We start from the raw sequence: 21,671 nt of genomic DNA, 5'->3' as shown, positions 1-21,671 counted from the left end.
AATAATAATAATTTTAAGTGGTGCGTGCATATGTATTCACCCCCTTTGCTATGAAGCCCCTAAATAAGATCTGGTGCAAACAATTACCTTCAGAAGTCACATAATTAGTTAAATAAAGTCCACCTGTGTGCAATCTTAGTGCCACATGATCTGTCACATGATCTCAGTATATCTACACCTGTTCTGAAAGGCCCCAGAGTCTGCAACACCAGTAAGCAAGGGGCACCACTAAGTAAGCGGCACTATGAAGACCAAGGAGCTCCCCAAACAGGTCAGGAACAAAGTTGTGGAGAAGTATAGATCGGGGTTTGGTTATAAAAAAATATCAAAAAGTTTGAACATCCCACAGAGCACCATTAAATCCATTATTAAAAAATTTAAAGAATATGGCACCACAACAAACCTGCTAACAGAGGGACGCCACCAAAACTCAAGGACCAGGCAAGGAGGGCATTAATCAGAGAGTCAACAAAGAGACTAAAGATAACCGTGAAGGAGAGAGTGGCCAGAAAAAAGACATTGCTTAAAGAAAAAAACAAGCAAACATGTTTGATGTTTGCCAAAAGCCATGTGGGAGACTCCCCAAACATATGGAAGAAGGTACTCTGGTCAGATGAGACAAAAATTGAGCTTTTTGGCCATCAAGGAAAACTCTATGTCTGGCGCAGCCCCAACACCTCTCATCACCCCGAGAACATCATCCCCACAGTGAAGCATGGTGGTGGCAGCATCATGCTGTGGGGATGTTATTCATCGGCAGGGACTGGGAAACTTGTCAGAATTGAAGGAATGATGGATGGCGCTAAATACATGGAATCTCTTGAGGGAAACCTGTTTCAGCCTTCCAGAGATTTGAGACTGGGATGGAGGTTCACCTTCCAGCAGGACAATGACCCTAAGAATACTGCTAAAGCAACACTCGAGTGGTTTAAAGGGAAACATTTAAATGTCTTGGAATGATCTAGTCAAAGCCCAGACCTCAATCCAATTGAGAATTTGTGGTATGACTTAAAGATTGCTGTACACCAGCAGTACCCATCCAACTTGAAGGAGCTGGAGCAGTTTTGCCTTGAAAAAAGGGAAAACATCCCAGAGGCTAGATGTGCCAAGCTTGCAGCTGTAATTGCTACAAAGTATTGACCTGTAAGGTACCTCAGGTTTTTATTTATGTTTTATTTAACCTTTATTTAACTAGCCAAGTCAGTTAAGAACAAATTCTTATTTACAATGACGGCCTACACTGGCCAAACCTACGGCCTACACCGGACAACGCTGGGCCAATTGTGCACCGCCCTATGGGACTCCCAATCACGGCTGGTTGTGGTACAGTCTGGTTAGTGGTATAAGGCCTATATACCACAGCTAAGGGCTATATCCAGGCACTCCGCGTTGTGTTGTGCATAATAACAACACTTAGCCAGTGGTATTGGCCATATACCACACCCCCTCGGGTCTTATTGCTTAAACATGATCAATACACCAGATACAGTGCATTCGAAAAGTAGTCAGATTCCTTGACTTTTTCCACATTTTGTTACATTACAGAATAATTCAAATGGATTTAAAAAATAATGATCCTCAGCCATCTTCACACTACACCCAATAAAGACAAAGCAAAAACAGGTTTTTGGAACTTTTTGAACATTTATTAGAACCCGATGGTCACTCTGACAGAGCTCTAGAATTCCTCTGTGGAGAACCTTCCAGAAAGACAACCATCTATGCATCACTCCACCAATCAGGCCTTTATGGTAGAGGGGCCAGACAGAAGTCACTCCTCAGTAAAAGACACATGACAGCCCGCTTGGAGTTTGCCAAAAGGCACCTAGAGACTATCGGACCATGAGAAACAAGATTCTCTGGTCTGATGAAAGCAAGATTGATGAAAACCTGCTCCAGAGCACTCAGGAACTCAGACTGTGGCAAAAGGTTCACCTTCCAACAGGACAATGACCCTAGTTTACCAACATTAAAAATAAAAAAAATCTTTGTCATTATGGAGTATTGTGTGTAGATTGATGCGAAAAACAACACAATTTAATACATTTTAGAATAATGCTGTTACTTAACAAAATGTGGAAAAAGTGAAGGGGTCTGAATACTTTCTGAATGCACTGTATATAGTCATACTGAACTTCTCTTTATACAAAGTTGGGAACCATCAAAAAGTCGCACTTTAAGGGGAGTTCTAATCCATCCCTCATTCTACAGTCCGCAGTTCTGGATTAAGTTAGCAGCACTTGTATCGTGTCAGTTAGCATTCAACTCGAAACAAACTTTGGTGGAATCGGTTGAATAATTTATGGGAAGAGTGAGGAAATGCTGGAAATATGTAGGAGGAGCTTGTCAAGCTGGCTTCAAATGAAAGCCAAATGTGCAATGAAACTCAGGGCGGTATTCTTTTTGTATGTTTACCTTAAGTCAACAGGAAGTTACTCACTCACTGTTCTTGTTTCTTCTGAACATGCTGTGATGTCAGTCCTATATTGCATCATGTCCTCCTAACATTACTTGAAAGCTCTCTTCATTGTTTTATGGATTTTAAACATTCAAATTACATGTCAGGACCTTCAATCAAAGCTCAACAGCTGATGTTTCGCTGATATAAAAGTATTAAATCAGATCACTTAAAATAATTAGATGAACATGTAATTATAGTAAAGTTATAATAAGCATTTTGGGGGGGTTAAAAGGAAACATTTGCACTCCTCCTGAACAGAATTTTGTACCAGAGTTTTAAACTAATTGAGGGGCACTTGTACATCAAGTTTAAGCATACGTTGCAGACAGTCCCATGCTTCTGGTGCACAATAGGAAAAGACAGTCTTGCCGAACTCAGTAGTGGACCTCAGGACTATAAATAGTTAGCAACCTTCTAGTAAACTGCATCGGGTAAGTCAAATCAAATTGTATGAGTCGCTTACACATTTTGCAGATGTGCAGAGAAATGCTTGTAGCAAAGTTGCCTAGGAGCTAAGAACAGGGCTACCATGTCTGTTGGCGCCATATTGTTAGTTGTGAAGGAGAGCAGGCTAAATAAGAATTTGTTCTTAACTGACTTGCCTAGTTAAATAAAGGTTAACTACAGAGGTCGAGAGGGAGTTTACCCAGAAGGGCTTTGTTTATGAAAACATATACTATGTAGCTGTGCATGTAAAGCGAGGACCAGCCCATTAGTAACAAAGCGCAAGGATGCATGATAAACTGAGGTCCAGTCTGTAATTAATCACCATAATCCAACGGAAAGTAAGCCTTGTTACGAAAATAAAAACCCAATTTCACTATTGTTGCTTGTACTTGAGTTTTGAATAAGATAGCATGAAAGGAACTCTCAGTTGATTTCCCATTTGGAGGAGAATCCATAGTTTGGGTAAGAGGAAAATGGAATCAGAGAGAAGTTTGAATGGAAGAGTTCCTAGAGCCTGTCCTATTTGGCTCAGAGAATATGTTCCATGGACAAACCACACAGAGGTTAAACAGGACGGAACATAGCCAAAGCTCCAAATTGCAACCACATGCTATTTAGACTCCATAAAAGGTCTAAAGAAAGGGTTGGATGTTGTTGCATGGTTATGTTTCATTAGTGAAATAGCATTTTACCAAACAAAAAATGTGTACTTCCTCCTCATAACTGCATTTAGTCAAATAAACTCCCAACACAACTCTGCAAGCATCAGGTCAAATAGCGTTTAATTTCAGTTTCATCATCACATTTGTTGAATTAAATGACATGTCATAGCTTTGTGTACATAGAAAAACTACTTGACCAAATGTATGTGGACACCTGCTCGTCAAACATCTTAAACTAAAATCATGGGCATTAATATGGAGTTGGTCCTCCCTTTGCTGCAATAACAGCGTCCAAACTTCTGGGAAGGCTTTACACTAGATGTTGAAACATTTCTGTGGGGACTTGCTTCCATTCAGCCACAAGAGCATTAGTGAGGTCAGGCACTGATGTTGGGCGATTAGGCCTGGCTTACAGTCGACGTTCCAATCCATCCTAAAGGTGTTCAATGGGGTGAGGTCAGGGCTCTGTGCAGGCCAGTCAAGTTCTTCCACACCGATCTTGACAAACCATTGTATGGACCTCACTTTGTGCATGGGGGCATTGTCATGCTGAAACAGGAAAGGGCCTTCCCCAAACTTGGATGGTGGAAGCACAGAATTGTCTAGAATGTCATTGTATGCTGTAGTGTTAAGATATCCCTTCACTGGGACTAAGGGACCTAGCCCGAACCATGAAAAACAGCCCCAGACCATCATTCCTCCTCCACCAAACTTTACAGTCGGCACTATGCATTGGGGCAGGTAGTGTTCTCCTGGCAACCCAGATTTGTCCGTTGGACTGCCAGATGGTGAAGCGTGATTCATCACTCCAGAGAACATGTTTCCACTGCTCCAGAGTCGGAGAGCTTTACACCGCATTGCTTGGGTGCGGCTGCTCTGCCATGGACATCCATTTCATGAAGATCCCAACTAACAGTTAATGTGCTACTTTGCTTCCAGAGACTGTTTGGAACTAGGACGTGAGTGTTACAACCGAGGACAGAGGATTTTTACGCTCTGCGTGCTTCAGCACTCATTAGTCTCATTCTGTGAGCTTATGTGGCCTACCACTTCGCGGACTGAGCCGTTGTTGCTCCTAAACATTTTCAACTTTTCAATAACAGCACCCACAGTTGACAGGGACAGCTCTAGCAGGGCAGAAATTTGATGAACTGACTTGTTGGAAAGGTGGCATCCTATGACGGTGCCACGTTTAAAGTCACTGAGCTCTTCAGTAAGGCCATTCTACAGCCAATGTTTGTGTATTGAGATTTCATGCTTGTGTGCTCAATTTATACATCTGTCAGAAACGTGTGTGGCTAAAATAGCCGAATACGCTAATTTGAAGGGGTGTCCACATACTTTTGTGTATAGAGTGTAGGTCTGGGTTTTCCAGGAAGCCTCTCCTTTCTTTTTGTTGTCAGAAAGAGATTTGAATTTATGTTAATGATGCCTTGAGATCATAATCTTTCACACGCTAACCCTTGAATTTAATTATGAGTAAGTGTATGCCCTTTCAGAGGCAACGTTTACTCTGCTCACCTCATGTAATAGTGATGACTGATTGGTTCACTTTATAAATCCTCCAATTGATATTTATGGCATGAATCGACCAGAAGGGGTATATGACATCATAATGATGATGAGTCATGGGACGTCAATGTGATGTGGCAGGTGAGCTAACAGGAGGACAAGGACAGGTGAAGCCTGACACATTGATGCTGATAGCTCCTGTCACTCAAACCAGCCTCTGATGACACCATAGTGTTGTACTGCCTTGATTTCGACTTACTGTCAATCTTGCTTACATTACTCTGATATCAAGATCATGAGTCCCCACAAGAAAAATAAAATGTTATACTGCATAGCTACTCTGGAAGTTGGGCACAATGCTTGATGTGAGCAGATCCAATACATCTGAGGTGATGTTGTGTTTCCATGAACCAGTGGCATGTGTGTTGCTCTGCTAAAATAATGTATTGGAAATGCTTCATAATATATTGATGTAGTAGACAGAAAACCAGTCTGTGTGGGATTCGTATCTTATTGACATGGCATTAACCATGGATAATGGAGGCATTTCCTCTCTAATAAGTCAGAGGTCAGGGAATTGCTAATAAAAGAAAAGGAGTCCACAAAGTTCAGTGTCTATTTCCTATTGAGTTTAGGATCTTATCTCTCCATCTCCATAGTTTTGTGTTGCATGAGTCCAATTTAATAGTGTCCCTTCAGGCAAGACAGAGACCACTAACATACAATGTCTGGGAGACAGTAGGGAGATTAAAAAGTGTTCCATGTCTATACAGTATGATGTTGTTTTAACAGCAGGGTTGAGAAGGACACAGTTCAGCATAACACCAAACCCCATACAATGACAAACCAAGCCTTGACTTGCTGGGAATGTTGTAACCGTAGGCCCTAATTGTAGGGTGCTGACGTGGACAGCAGTTTTGTTATGAACCTCTCTACTCTGCTGTACTTTAGAGTGCTTTCCTGCTGCTTGAGGCTCTAGAAAATATGACATTGTTCTTCAAAATTATCAGATGGCCATGGCCCGCCTTTGAGGGAAAAAACATCATCATATGCCTCTCAACAGGAAGTGGTAAAACCAGAGTTGCCGTTTATGTTGTCCTGGTTAAGAAGGTACTAACTCCAGTTTTCAATAAAATGTCTTATGCAAACAATCTGTGTCTGTATGCTTGTGTATTGTAGCAAAGCTATATGGATCACAAATAACTGCTAGCTCAGTATAGTACTGGGCAAGACACAATTTGTGTCTCTACTCTTCACAAAGTCTATGTTAAAAAGTATGAAAATACCCCACTACAACATTTCAGCTTGGCACAGACTTTCTATATCTGAAAAAAACCTTGTCATATGACATCTAGCGGGTTTCACATGGATGATAAAACCTATTTTCTTCTCAATAGAAAGTGTTGCGTATAAATGATGCGTATCCCAAAATACATCCCAATCCATGTGACCAATTTGAGGAATATCATTCAATAAAACCCACCATGTGATATGCATCTTCATTAAAGTAGAGATTGAAAAAATGACTTTCCTAGTGTTGTTTCTGCGAGGAAAGGGAGTGTTTCCCCATCCAAGTACCTCCACAAACTGAAAACCAATCAACCTACTTGAACCCCCCCCCCCCCCCCCCCCAAACAAAGTGAACCACTTTTGTGTCACCAGTCGAGTCTATTGATTAACTCTGTTGATAAATAGTGGCATTTTCAAACACGACAGTGAGAAATGCAGTATATCATTGTTTTTAGAGGCAGACCCTCACATCTTTCATCTTTTTAATAATGTGTTCTCCTTCAGGTGCCCCTGGTGGAGCAGCACTACTTCACAGAGTTCTGGAAGTTCCTGAAACACAAATACAATGTGGAGAGGGTCAGTGGGGACTCCTAGCTCAAAATCTCCTTCATAGAGATTGACCAGAAAAATGCTATCTTCATCTGTACGGCCCAGATTCTGGAGAACTACTTGAAAAGGTCTCACGGTGGAGATGATGACGGGATTCAACTTTCAGGTTTGACATTTCTTGATTACGACAATGTGAGTGATGATGGTAGTAATGGTAAATAACAAATCCACAAGTAGCTGTTCACGTTCATGCAAATCTTTGACCGTCTGTTTTTTTCTCAGCCAATGCTTTGCCTTACCCCAAAGTTAGTTTGCTGTCCACAGCTGTGGAAGTTACCAGGGATTTGAATTTTGGAATCGAAAGTAAACAGGAGTGTGTTTCCTCTGAGAATTCATCTGACAGGTTTTTGTCAGTCAGTTGCTTCTGGCTCTCCTGCTTGCTCTTGCTGGCACTCGCCAGTCCAAGGTGGAATATCCCTCAGTGTAACATATGCTGTTTGTTGAAACGCCTGAGAGGGTTCCATTTTTTCTGCTGCTTTCCAGGCCACACGTCTGTTCAAGCCATCAGTGTGTGCCTTATCAAATTCACAAGAGAGCCTCTGTCACTGCATCAGACTGAATGTTCTACTCCAGGCTCCTATGCCCCTCCGGGGAAGTGATTTGTAGCACTCCTGTTTTAAAGTTGTATTTGTGAATGTTCATACCCCATCACACATCTCTCGTTGCTGTGAAATGCACATTTAACCCCCTTTCTGATAAATGGCCTCTAGCGCCACAGCAGTCATGCGGTGTGGTTGAAACTGCATCGTAGACTTCCTAGAAAAGTGGTGGTTAGTGTGGGAGTACCTCAGACAGAGGCAGGGAGGAAGACTGAAATTTGTGGGTGTCAATAAGCCACTTGTATATTTACAGCACTAGCATTATGGGAGAGAAAACAAAGGAGAGGTTGAATACCGGTAGTAAAGCTAAAGCAAACTCTTGTTCCTAGGAAGCCGACAGCAATGTAACCAGACCCACGGTACAATGTAATGGGAAAATCAGACATTAGAGGAGACAAAGTGATCAGCAAACCAAGCTGGCCTCAGCAGATGCTTTTCTACAATCTATGAGGGTCAGGCGGTTTTAGACTGTTGAATGAGTAATAGCAGGGATGTTTATGATTTGAAATGTACACCAGCTGTGACCTGCAGTGTATCCATCATATGACACATATTCTTACGTTAAACCGATACCTTTCATTGTCTTTTTGTTGACTTGATTGTTGACTTGTGATTTGCTCCGTATTTCTGTGGTGTAGATGTGTCACTGATTGCCATCGCACACAAAAAGGGATGGGTCTACACCAGTAGAAAAAAAAGGTTCCAAAAGGGTTCTTTGAAGAGGGATCGGGTTCTACCAAGAACTGTTTTGATCTGAAGAACCCCTTTTTGGAAGACAAAGGTTATTTGCAAGGCAAAGTGTTCTACTATAACCTTTAACTTCATAAGAACTGTTGATGGAAGAAAGGGTTCTTTCATGATTTTTTGGAAGGCAAGAAGGATTCTATATAGAACCGTATATTATATTTCCTAGCATGCTCTATTGCAGGGTAATTTTCATAATTGTTGGTTTTAATATCTGTGTTTTTGAATTGATTTATTAATCTCATGTTACACAAAGATAAATAGCATAGATTTTTCTAAACTCATCCACTCTGTTAGTAGTTGGACTTATTGCACCCGTTACTGAGATGGTTGTTCCAGTTTAGATGATTGGGGTAGTCTCAGCATCCAATCATCCCTACCCTTGCAGTCATTCTGAATGTAGGTTGCGGGTGATAAAATATTCCACTTGTTGGATATCCTAACTCTGGCTTGATTCCTATATGAATTAAAAATCACTTTGCAAGCCAACATAATGTGACTTTCAGGCCTGATGTGGCCTGTAAACCAGGAGTTTCCTAACACTGCTGTGTTAAGGTAAAACTTGACCATCAAAGAAAGGTCTTATGATATACAGTGCCGTCAGAAAGTATTCACACTACTTGACTTTTATCACATGTTGTTGTGTAACAGGCTGAAATTAAAACAGATTACATTGAGAATGTTGGTCACTGGCCTACACACAATGCCCCATAATGTCAAAGTGGAATTAGGTTTTTAGACATTTTTACAAATTAATTCAAAACGAAAAGCTGAAATGTCTTCAGTCAATACGTATTTGTTGTTATGGCAATCCTAAATATATTCAATAGTAAAAATGTTCTTAACAAGTCACATAATATGTTGCAAGTCACTCACTCCGTGTGGAATAATAGTGTTTAACATGATTTTTTTAATGAGAACTTCCTCTCTGTACCCCATACATACAATTATCTGTAAGGTTTTCCAATGCCTTGCAAAGAAAGGCACCTATTGGTAGATGGGTAAAATAATAAAAAGCAGACATTGAATATCTCTTTGAGCATGGTGAAGTTATTAATTAGTGTATCAATGGTGTATCAATACACCCAGTCATTACAGAGATACAGGCGTCCTTTCTAACTCAGTTGCCAGAGAGGAAGGAAACCGCTCAGGGATTTCATCATGACGCCAATGGTGACTTTAAAACAGTTATAGAGTTGAATGGTTGTGAAAAACTAAGGATGGATCAGCAAAATTAAAGTTACTCCACAATACGAACCTAAATGACAGAGTGAAAATAAAGAAGCCTGTACAAAGTCCTAAACATTCATCCTGTTTGCAATAAGGCACTGAAGTACAAAAATATGGCAAAGAAATGAACTTCATGTCCTGAATACAAAGATTTATGTTTGGGGCAAATACAACACATCACTCTGTCATGCTGTATAATGATAGGAGACAGGTGCAGGAATACGTGATCGTTTTTTAAATTTCTCCACCCAAAATAAAGTAAGTCATGACAATGACGTAGACGAAGCCCAAAACAAACACGTGTATATACAGTTGAAGTTGGAAGTTTACATACACTTAGGTTGGAGTCATTATAGTTTTGGCAAGTTGGTTAGGACATCTGCTTCGTGCATGACACAAGTCATTTTTCCAACAATTGTTTACAGACAGATTAGTTCACTTATAATTCCCTGTGTCACAATTCCAGTGGGTCAGACGTCCACATACACTAAGTTGACTGGACTTTTAAACAGCTTGGAAAAATCCAGAAAAGGATGTCATGGCTTTAGAAGCTTCTGATACGCTAATTGACATCATTTGAATCAATTTCAGGTGTACCTGGGGATGTATTTCAAGGCCTACCTTCAAACTCAGTGCCACTTTGCTTGACATCATGGGAAAATCCAAATAAATCCGCCAAGACCTCCACAAATTGTAGACCTCCACGAATCTGGTTCATCCTTGGGAGCAATTTCCAAACACCTCAAGGTACCATGTTCATCTGTACAAACAATAGTACGCAAGTATAAACAGCATGGGACCATTCAGCCATCATACCGCTCAGGAAGGAGACACGTTTTGTCTCCTAGAGATGAACGTACTTTGGTGCGAAAAGTGCAAATCAATCCCAAAACAACAACAAAGGACCTCGTGAAGATGATGGAGGAAACAGGTACAGAAGTATCTATATCCACAGTATAACGAGTCCTATATCGACATAACCTTGAAAGGCCGCTCAGCAAGGAAGAAGCCACAGCTCCAAAACAGCCATAAAAAAGCCAGACTACGGTTTGCAACTGCACATGGGAACAAAGATCGTACTTTTTGGAGAAATGTCCTCTGGTCTGATGAAACAAAAATATAACTGTTTGGCCATAATGACCATCCCAACACCATCCCAACCGTGAAGCACGGGGTGGCAGCATCATGATTTGGGGGTGCATTGCTGCAGGAGGGACTGATGCGCTTCACAAAATAGATGGCATCATGAGGGTGGAAAATTATGTGGATATATTGAAGCAACATCTCAAGACATCAGTCAGGAATTTAAAGCTTGGTCGCATATGGACAATGACCCCAAGCATACTTCCAAAGTTGTGGCAAAATGGCTTAAGGACAACAAAGTCAAGGTATTGGAGTGGCCATCACAAATCCCTGACCTCAATACTATAGAAAATTTGTGGGCAGAATTGAAAAAGCTTATGCGAGCAAGGAGGCCTACAAACCTGACTCAGTTACACCAGCTCTGTCAGGAGGATTGGGCCAAAATTCATCCAATTTATTGTGGGAAGCTTGTAGAAGGTTGCCCGAAACATTTGACCCAAGTTAAACAAGTTAAAGGCAAGGCTACCAAATACTAATTGAGTGTATGTAAACTTCTGACCCACTGGGAATGTGATGAAAGAATCAAAAGCTGAAATAAATCATTCTCTCTACTATTGTTCTGACATTTCACATTCTTAAAATAAAGTGGTGATCCTAACTGACCTAAGAGAAATAATTTTTACTAGGATTAAATGCCAGGAATTGTTTAAAGGTCTTGGCTGATTTATTTAGATTTTCCCATGCTGTCAAGCAATGAGGCACTGAGTTTGAAGGTAGGCCTTGAAATACATCCACATGTACACCTCCGATTGCCAAAAATGATGTCAATTAGCCTATCAGATGCTTCTAAAGCCATGACATCATTTTCTGGAATTTTCCAAGCTGTTTAAAGGCACAGTCAATTTATGTAAACTTCTGACCCACTGGAGTTGTGACACAGTGAATTATAAGTGAAGTAATCTGTCTGTTAACAATTGTTGGAAAATGACTTGTGTCATGCACAATGCAGATGTTCTAACCGACTTGCCAAAACTATAGTTTGTTAACAAGTCATTTGTGGAGTGGTTGAAAAACGAGTTTTAATGACGCCAACCTAAGTGTATGTAAACATCCGACTTCAACTGTATATAACACAGGAAGGTAAACCCAACAAAAGCGTGATGTGTAATCCTCCAAATAACTCTTCATGTTTTCAAGCATGGTGGTGGCTGCATCATGTTATGGGTATGCTTGTCATTGGCAAGGACAGGAGGTTTGTGTATAAAAAAATAAATGGAATAGAGCTAAGCTCAGGAAAAATCCTTGTCACGACTTCCGCCGAATTCGGCCCTTCCCCTTTATTCGGGTGGTGTTCAGCGGTCGACGTCACCGGCTTTCTAGTCACTACCAATCCATTTTTCTGTTTCGTTTTGTTTTGTCTGATTACACACACACCTGTTTTACATTCCCTCATTACATTCCCTATTTAACCATCTGACATACATTTCTGTTCTGTCCATGATTGTTCATGTCGTTAGTGGTTGTGTTTGTGTTAGAGTTGTGTTTTATATTCCTATTTGGAATTTTGCTTTATTCTTTGAGTAAACTCAGTTAGATTACTCTATACCTGCGCCTGACTCCGCATTCACTTTGCACCCAATCGCTGACAATCCTAGAGGAAAAGGTGGTTCAGATTGCTTTCCAAAAGACACGGGAGAAAAATTAACCCTTCAGTAGGACAATAACCAAAAGTACAAGGCCAAATATACACTGGAGTTGCTTTCGAAGACGACATAAATTTAAATCACCTTAAAAAAAATCAATGGCAAGACTTGAAAATGGCTGTCTAGCAATGATCAACAACCAACTTGACAAAGCTTGAAGAACTTTTTAAAGAATATTGTGGAAATATTGTACAATCCAGGTGTCCAAAGCACTTAGAGACTTACGCAGAAAAACTCACAGCTGTAATCGCTGACAAAGGAAATTCTAAAATGTATTGCCTCAGGGAGCTGAATTCTTATGGAATCAAGATATATACTAAAAGTGTTTTATTTTTCGTAAATTATAACAATTGTTTAAAAAAATGCTTTTTTCACTTTGACATTACAGATTATTTTGTGTAGATCGTTGACATTTTTTTTTTAGAATAATAATTTTATCCATTTTAATCCCACCTTGTAACACAGCAAAATGTGGAATAAATCAAGGGGTGTGAATACATTCTGAAGGCAATGTATGTAATGTATTGTCATATATCATTAAATTGTAAAGGCTAATAAGGCTGGTGGAACCATTAGTTCTAGGAAAAACCCTTCATAGAAGGTTCTAGGAAAAACCTTAAAATTATAAAGTTGTTATTGGTAGAACCTTTCATGGAGGATTCTAGGAATAACTTTAAAATTGTAACGTTGTTATTGGTAGAGCCATTCATAGAGGGTCCTAGGCAGAACCCTTCATAGAGTGTTCTAGTTAGAACCATATACAGGGGTTTCTATGAATAACCCTACATGAAGGGTTCTAGGGAGAACCCTCTGCAACGGGTTCTACCTAGCACCAAATAGGGTTCCCCAATGGGGACAAACCGAAGAATCCTATATGGTTCTACTTGGCACCTTTTTTTTCTAAGAGTGTACAACCACATTCTGATCCATTACCTGAAGCAGAAGCACAAAAACGCCACATTAAGGAAAGAGCAGAAGGATACAGTGTCTCCCCCCCCAGACCCTGGGCTTGGCCGTCTCACCCGGCGTTGGGGGAGCCAATAAAATGGAGGAAGCCGAGGAGCACATTCTACAAGTCAATAACATGCATTACTAAGCTACATCTCTTTTTTTCTCCCTCTTTCTCTCTCTCTAGACACACACACACCCTCATCATTCTCATTCTTGCCCTCCCTCAGTTCATTGAACAATTTCCTCCCTCCCAGTCAAGCAGTTCCCCACCCTCCCTCAGTTCCTCCCTCATTCAGTTAGTACACTGCTCAGTGCAAACCCCTGCTCAGCCAAGCTGTTTCCAATGTTCCACATGGCCCCCGCACTCCAGGCAGCCATAAATCTTACCATGCCTCTCATACTTTCACCACACAGGAAAATGTTGGAAACAGCTTTTTATTTTAACTCTCTACAGGTCACACTGAACCGGTGATGAAAAAGTTATTGTTGTTTAATTTTATCACTACTCTATGTGATTGATTTAATGGAACACTACTTTGGAAGTATTGAATTGCTAATCTTTATTACAGAGTTAGATGGTTTCTGATATATGTGAAACCTTGTCATATTAGTTTGGATGTTTTTGCTCATTCATTCAACTCATGTTTTGTCTTTTGTAGATCTGTGCAAACTTGGACTCATATAAAATTATGACAGTAAAAAGAACAACACTAAAACATTGCCACTGCTGAACAGAGAAAATAGGTACTCTTGTTATTTCCAGTAGAGAGATAATGAATTAAGAGATGCATATACTGAAACCCTACCTGCGACCTAGGCACCCAGAGCAGTGGGTGGTCCGGAAATAACAAAATTATGAGATAACACGTTTATTTTCATGTTCTACTGTACTTGAAGGCTACCGATAAGATTATTTTTCAACCATTTTTCATACCAAGTGTCATGACACCCTGTTATACCCCAAATGTACATTCCAAAGCAATTATCTATGTTTTCCTACAGCTGCAAAAGAGGAGAATCAGAAGGTGAATGTTTGTGCTGAGCATCTACGGCAGTACAACTAGGCCTTGTACCTGAGCAAAACCATCCGCATGTGTGATGCCTTCAGCTTCCTGGACAATTACTTTTACGAGGAGCTGAAGAAGAAAGTGGCCCCTGAGGGCGAGTTGGCCATCATTAAGACCGACAGTTGGCCATCATTAAGACCGACACAGAGAGATTCCTCTTCACACTTTTTAAAGGTAGTATACTGTATATCTAGTGTTTTCAGTCTGTAAAGTAGCCCTACATTGATGTCTGGGAGTTTAACTATTTTGCATGGCTTTCTTCCAAATATACTTTCTTGCAGATAGCAAAGAGAATGTGCAGGAATTGGCTAAGCTTCCCCAGTATGAATATAATAGCCTTTCTAAGTTGAGAACCAAGATCCTGCAAGAGTTTACATTTAGAGAGAAGGAGAGGGGGATCATGTTCACCAAGACCCATTGCAGTACCATTGCATTAGCTCAATTGGTTCAGGAGAACTCAAAGTTTGAGGAAGTCTGAGTAAAAGCTTGCCATGTGATTGGAGGAGATCAGAGTAAAGTGAAACCAATGACTGCTGTGAGTGTACTGTTTCCAATTTTACAAAGACTGGCTGCCAGCCAAGTCTGCTGTTTACTTAAATAGATGATATGATCAAAACTACTTTGAAAACATTAAATGTGTGAAAATGTACTTAAATTGATGATTGTAGTATTCCATCAAAGTGGTTCATCTATGTTTGACTAATTAATTCATGATGTCACACATCCTGTGGTCTGTAAAGTTGTGCTTAGGTACATTGTATTCAATAATTTAATATACAGTGTATTCAGAGAGTATTCAAACCCCTTGACTTTTTCCATATTTTGTCATGTTACAGCCTTATTTTGAAATGGATTATAGTGTTTCTTCCCCTCATCAATCTACACGCAAAAACCCATAATGACAAAGCAAAAACAGAAATATCACATTTACATAAGTATTCAGACCCTTTACTTAGTACTTTGTTGATGCACATTTGGCAGCGATTACAGCCTCGAGTCTTGTCAAACCTATATTTGGGGAGTTTCTCCCATTTTTCTCTGCAGATCCTCTCAAGCTATATATAAAGATATAAAACTATATATATATATATACAGTGCCTTGCGAAAGTATTCGGCCCCCTTGAACTTTGCGACCTTTTGGAGCGTGTGCTCAGGTGGGAGATGCTATGGCAGACAGTAAAAAGGATGCTTTACCTAGCAGGGTCTTGTAGAACAAAGCCAATTTGGCCGACAGTATTTAAAAAAGCCAACGGTGCGTGGACATTTCAGGCTTCAAACATAAAGATATAAAACTGTATTTTTGTGATGAATCAACAACAAGTGGGACACAATCATGAAGTGGAACGACATTTATTGGATATTTCAAACTTTTTTAACAAATCAAAAACAACTGAAAAATTGACCAGCTCTGAAACCAGTGCAAAATTATTCAGCCCCTTTACTTTGGTAGGATAGATATAGGTCAGTGCAGCAAACTCTCTCCAGATGAGTTCAGTGAGGATCTCTGAATGATTCTCCAATGTTTTTCAGACCTAAATGACTAATGATGATAAATACAATCCACCTGTGTGTAATCAAGTCTCCGTATGAATGCACCTGCACTGTGATGCACCTGCACTAGGCCGGGGTGTGATTTGGGGAGCGCATTCTAGTTTTTCTATTTCTTTGTTGGCCGGGTATGGTTCCCAATCAGAGGCAGCTGTCTATCGTTGTCTCTGATTGGGGATCATATTAGGGCAGCCTTTTCCCCCACCTTAGATTGTGGGATCTTGATTTTGAGAGGTTTTAAGTATTGTTACTGTGTAGCCTGCAGAACGTTACGGTCGTTTATATGTTGATGTTTTTTGGTGTTCATCAAATAAAGTAAGCTGTACGCTTACCACGCTGCACCTTGGTCTAATTCTTTCGTCAACGAACGTGACAATAGGTCAAGTCATACTCATATCAAATGGAGAGGAAATAGAAAATAGAAAGACGCTTTAACACACAACTATTTTGTTGTTGTGTTGTTTGTATTATTTTTGTTGTTGCATTGTTTGTACAGTGCCTTGCGAAAGTATTCGGCCCCCTTGAACTTTGCGACCTTTTGCCACATTTCAGGCTTCAAACATAAAGATATAAAACTGTATTTTTTTGTGATGAATCAACAACAAGTGGGACACAATCATGAAGTGGAACGACATTTATTGGATATTTTAAACTTTTTTAACAAATCAAAAACAACTGAAAAATTGGGCGTGCAAAATTATTCAGCCCCTTTACTTTCAGTGCAGCAAACTCTCTCCAGAAGTTCAGAAGTTCAGTTAGTCCAAATCACACAACAACAAAAAAATAAAAACAATAGATATAGTTATAGAGGCCCGAAGAAACATGTTAATAATAAAAATAAATAAATTGAGGATCTCTGAATGATCCAATGTTGACCTAAATGACCAATGATGATAAATACAATCCACCTGTGTGTAATCAAGTCTCCGTATAAATGCACCTGCACTGTGATAGTCTCAGAGGTCCGTTAAAAGCGCAGAGAGCATCATGAAGAACAAGGAACACACCAGGCAGGTCCGAGATACTGTTGTGAAGAAGTTTAAAGCCGGATTTGGATACAAAAAGATTTCCCAAGCTTTAAACATCCCAAGGAGCACTGTGCAAGCGATAATATTGAAATGGAAGGAGTATCAGACCACTGCAAATCTACCAAGACCTGGCCGTCCCTCTAAACTTTCAGCTCATACAAGGAGAAGACTGATCAGAGATGCAGCCAAGAGGCCCATGATCACTCTGGATGAACTGCAGAGATCTACAGCTGAGGTGGGAGACTCTGTCCATAGGACAACAATCAGTCGTATATTGCACAAATCTGGCCTTTATGGAAGAGTGGCAAGAAGAAAGCCATTTCTTAAAGATATCCATAAAAAGTGTAATTTAAAGTTTGCCACAAGCCACCTGGGAGACACACCAAACATGTGGAAGAAGGTGCTCTGGTCAGATGAAACCAAAATGGACCTTTTTGGCAACAATGCAAAATGTTATGTTTGGCGTAAAAGCAACACAGCTCATCACCCTGAACACACCATCCCCACTGTCAAACATGGTGGTGGCAGCATCATGGTTTGGGCCTGCTTTTCTTCAGCAGGGACAGGGAAGATGGTTAAAATTGATGGGAAGATGGATGGAGCCAAATACAGGACCATTCTGGAAGAAAACCTGATGGAGTCTGCAAAAGACCTGAGACTGGGACGGAGATTTGTCTTCCAACAAGACAATGATCCAAAACATAAAGCAAAATCTACAATGGAATGGTTCAAAAATAAACATATCCAGGTGTTAGAATGGCCAAGTCAATGTCCAGACCTGAATCCAATCGAGAATCTGTGGAAAGAACTGAAAACTGCTTTTCACAAATGCTCTCCATCCAACCTCACTGAGCTCGAGCTGTTTTGCAAGGAGGAATGGGGAAAAAATTCAGTCTCTCGATGTGCAAAACTGATAGAGACATACCCCAAGCGACTTACAGCTGTAATCGCAGCAAAAGGTGGCGCTACAAAGTATTAACTTAAGGGGGCTGAATAATTTTGCACGCCCAATTTTTCAGTTTTGATTTGTTAAAAAAGTTTGAAATATCCAATAAATGTCGTTCCACTTCATGATTGTGTCCCACTTGTTGTTGATTCTTCACAAAAAAATACAGTTTTATATCTTTATGTTTGAAGCCTGAAATGTGGCAAAAGGTCGCAAAGTTCAAGGGGGCTGAATACTTTCACAAGGCACTGTGTATATATATATATATATATATATATACACAAATATTTCATACATTTTACAATGAGGCTGTAACTCAACAAAATGTGGAAAAAGTGAAGGGCTCTGAATACTTTCCAAATGCACTGTATTTTATTTTGCCCACATTTGTGTCTATCAGGCAGAACAAAGGGAAGTTTTGGAACGCGGAGATTGCAACAACAGTGGCTGAAGACGGTCTGGACATAGCAGCATGTGACATTTTGATACGATAGCTTGTGACCAATGAGATCACTATGATTCTGGTCAGTGATTTAAAAGGTTAACTGGCTTTGCCAAAAACATGTTATTATTAGTCAATATCCACGGTGTCATTATTAACTAAGAACTATGAACTAAGATTCTCTATTGTCCGCTAACTCTTTGGTATGCGCCACATGAGATAAATAAATAGTATAATGTATTAGCAGTATAATGGTGTATAATGTATAACGGTTAGCAGACAATGTATTTACGGTATAACGGTTAGCAGACAATGCATAACTCAATCTGCATCATCATATTGTTAGCATCACTTCAAGCTCCCGTTGCCATGGTTTAATGAGAGCTTGTTTACTGTTTTTATGTCTTAGGCCCGAGGCAGAGGCGAGGACAGTAGTTACACTTTAGTGGCGGGGGAGGGTTCTGGGGTTGCTGAGCGAGAGTGTCAGTGAGTACCATGAGAAGATAATGAGCAAAGCCACCGATAAAGTCAAGAGGAATATGACAAAAGGATATGCCTCCACTCTCAAATCGTAACTTCCAGCTTGATATTAAATTAATTGTTTTCCAGCAATTGAGTAAAATCATTTTAAGATTTGATTGACTTCTCGAACCTAGTTGAGTCCACATCCGTAATGTAAAAAATGTATATACTAATTGTGTTTCAATTGTTTGTTGCTAGATTAAGGAATTTCACATTCAGGCGATCATGGAACAACCATGGAAAAGCGGAAAGGCATGAGATAGGAGACCCCGTCCAAAGTGAAACTCAGCTGTGGAAGCTGCAATAAACCAGTCAATGTGAAACACCAATTTAAGTATGTTCTGCTGCAAACACTGTCCTCTTGTCAAAGTAACCCAACCTGTGCAAGATTGTAGCCTAATATTTAGTACACACTTGTTGGTAAATATTTTTTGTCATGCACTCATGTTATAGCGTTAGAAAATTGAAATATATACCCCAAAACCCAATATTTTTTATTTACAATGCATACCTCGATACAGAATCCAGACCCTCAACGAAAGATTAAGTTATTACTGAAACGATGTCTGAATGAAAAGTTCCCGGCGAAAGAGAAATCAAAGAAAAAACACATCACTTACTGAGAGGCTAACGGACTACAAGACCGTTTCATAGCATGCAAACTGTGGACAGGTAGGCCTATTCCCTACTCCTAATTCTGTAAAGAGAGAAAGATGTTGGTGTTGACCTATAATAGACAACATTTGACGTTAAAGTCTGAAAGGCACTTGCTCATCTAGCAAATCAGGAGTACGTTTTGTTCCCTGAAGATTATGATCACTTACCTGAAAATGTAAATTAACTTTTTACATGCAGGAAAGCCATAGACTGACTGTAGAGAACATTACAAACACATTTCTAATATTAAGTTGCACACCCTTTTGCCATCAGACAGCCTCAATTTGTCGGGGCATGGACTCTACAAGGTGTCAATCATTCAACAGGGATGCTGGCCAATGTTGACTCAAATGCTTCCCACAGTTGTGTCAAGTTGGCTGGATGTCCTTTGGGTGGTGGACCATTCTTGATACACACAGGAAACTGTTGTGTGAAAAACCCAGCAGCATCGCAGTTGTTGACACACTCAAACCGGTGTGCCTGGCACCTACTACTATACCCCATTCAAAGGCACTTAAATACTTCTTTAACCCGTCTCCTCCTCTTCATCTACACTGATTGAAGTGGATTTAACAAGTGACATCAATAAGGGATCATAACTTTCACCTGGATTCACCTGATCGTGGAAAGAGAAGGTGTTCCTAATGATTTGTACTCTGTGTATATTTCCTGCTTTTCACCTACACATAGGGGATGAATCAGAAAGATCCTAATTCTTAGTATTTTTGTTGTTATCAGGAAGAAAAAAAACTCAGAGGATGCTGAACTTGCCTGACTGCCATAAATTGTCTGTCTTGGGACAATTGGGAGGAACCAAAATTATCCGTTTTAGGCTACTGGAATTCTTTCAGTTTGGTTGTTTTACCTGCACAATGGGGCAACCTCCGAGGAGGCTCGTCTTGCGCGTCTGCTCAGTTCACTTGCCCCAGGCAATAAGGCAACCTTAAAAAAAAAAACTGAATAGATATTCAAACATTTAAATCCATATCTACTGTAAGTGCATGTTACAAAGCTAATGTCAGTTGTCCACTCTCATTGATTTCTTCCTGCAGAGATGGGGTTCAATAATGCTCTACAGTGGAATTGAGGTACTTCCTGGTGACGTGTGATGAGAAGACGAAGAACATCAAGTGGAGTGAGCTGGGTATCCAGCTACCTGCCTCTGACTATGCTGAACATGCTCAATCTGTGGTTGAAGCTCAGAGGATGAAGAATCACTGTATAACATGGTAGCTACAAGAATTGTTGGCAAATAGTAAGGATCGAAATAAATGCGTGATGTTCCCTGTACTTTTGGTAGTTGGACTTAATAAATCAGCCTTATTTTCACTGAAAATTACACGTTCAAACTGTATGTGACTTGTATATGTTTTATTGCGAAGACTGTTAAATGCGCAATGATATTGGGGGTTTCAGATGCCTTTTTCTTTCTTTTAACAAGTTGCCAATTGCAATTAAATGAATCATAGTCATTGTCAATTAATTGAATTATGCAATCAGTAAATGTTGAATCAAATGGATAATATGCTTGCATTTAAAAAAAAAAAAGGGATCCTAGAGAAAAGATTCCATTACTTATGTGTCCTAGATATTTCCATGCTTACTCACTGACTTGGAAAAAACAGGTTTAGTGGGAAGAGTGCTGAGAGAGGAAGATGACTAGTTGAATATGATGTGCAAACATTTCACAGTTGTCCTTGATCTGTGCTCCTAGATGAGCTCTTAATGTGTCAGACACTGCATTTGCTTCCGTCAGTAACAACATAATTACACAATTATTGTCACATACATTTGACTGCACCTATCCAGGGTATTGTTTTACAGGGTCAACCATAGTAGTAAGTCACTCATGGAGCAAATTAGGCTTAAGTGCCTTGCTCAAGGGCACATCAACAGACTTTTCACCTTGTCAGCTTGGGTATTCGAACCAGCGACCTTTCGGTTACTGGCCGAACTCTCTAACCGGAATGGATCAAACTAAAGATGATAATGAACTTCTTCACACTTCCTCTCCCCTGGGATCCTCTGGTCCCTGTGGGACTTTCTCACTACAGTGCACCTGTTGGCACACATGCTCAGGTTAGATCTGACATACAGAAGACAGGTGGTGTTTTTTGGTGATTTTCCTCTGCTGCTAGAAAATAGATGAATAAGTACACATCGCATTAAA

General features: G+C 40.1%; 1 pseudogene; it reads left to right on the top strand.

The window, feature by feature from the left end:
• The first annotated feature begins 244 nt into the window (after positions 1-244).
• On the top strand, positions 245-19,197 carry LOC115116265 (interferon-induced helicase C domain-containing protein 1-like; annotated as a pseudogene).
• Positions 19,198-21,671: the final 2,474 nt, after the last annotated feature.

Source organism: Oncorhynchus nerka, linkage group LG3, assembly GCF_034236695.1.
Source record: "Oncorhynchus nerka isolate Pitt River linkage group LG3, Oner_Uvic_2.0, whole genome shotgun sequence".
NCBI classification, from domain to species: domain Eukaryota; kingdom Metazoa; phylum Chordata; class Actinopteri; order Salmoniformes; family Salmonidae; genus Oncorhynchus; species Oncorhynchus nerka.
The sequence above is the reverse complement of the archived record's forward strand: the minus strand, read 5'-3'. Positions and strand labels throughout refer to the sequence as shown.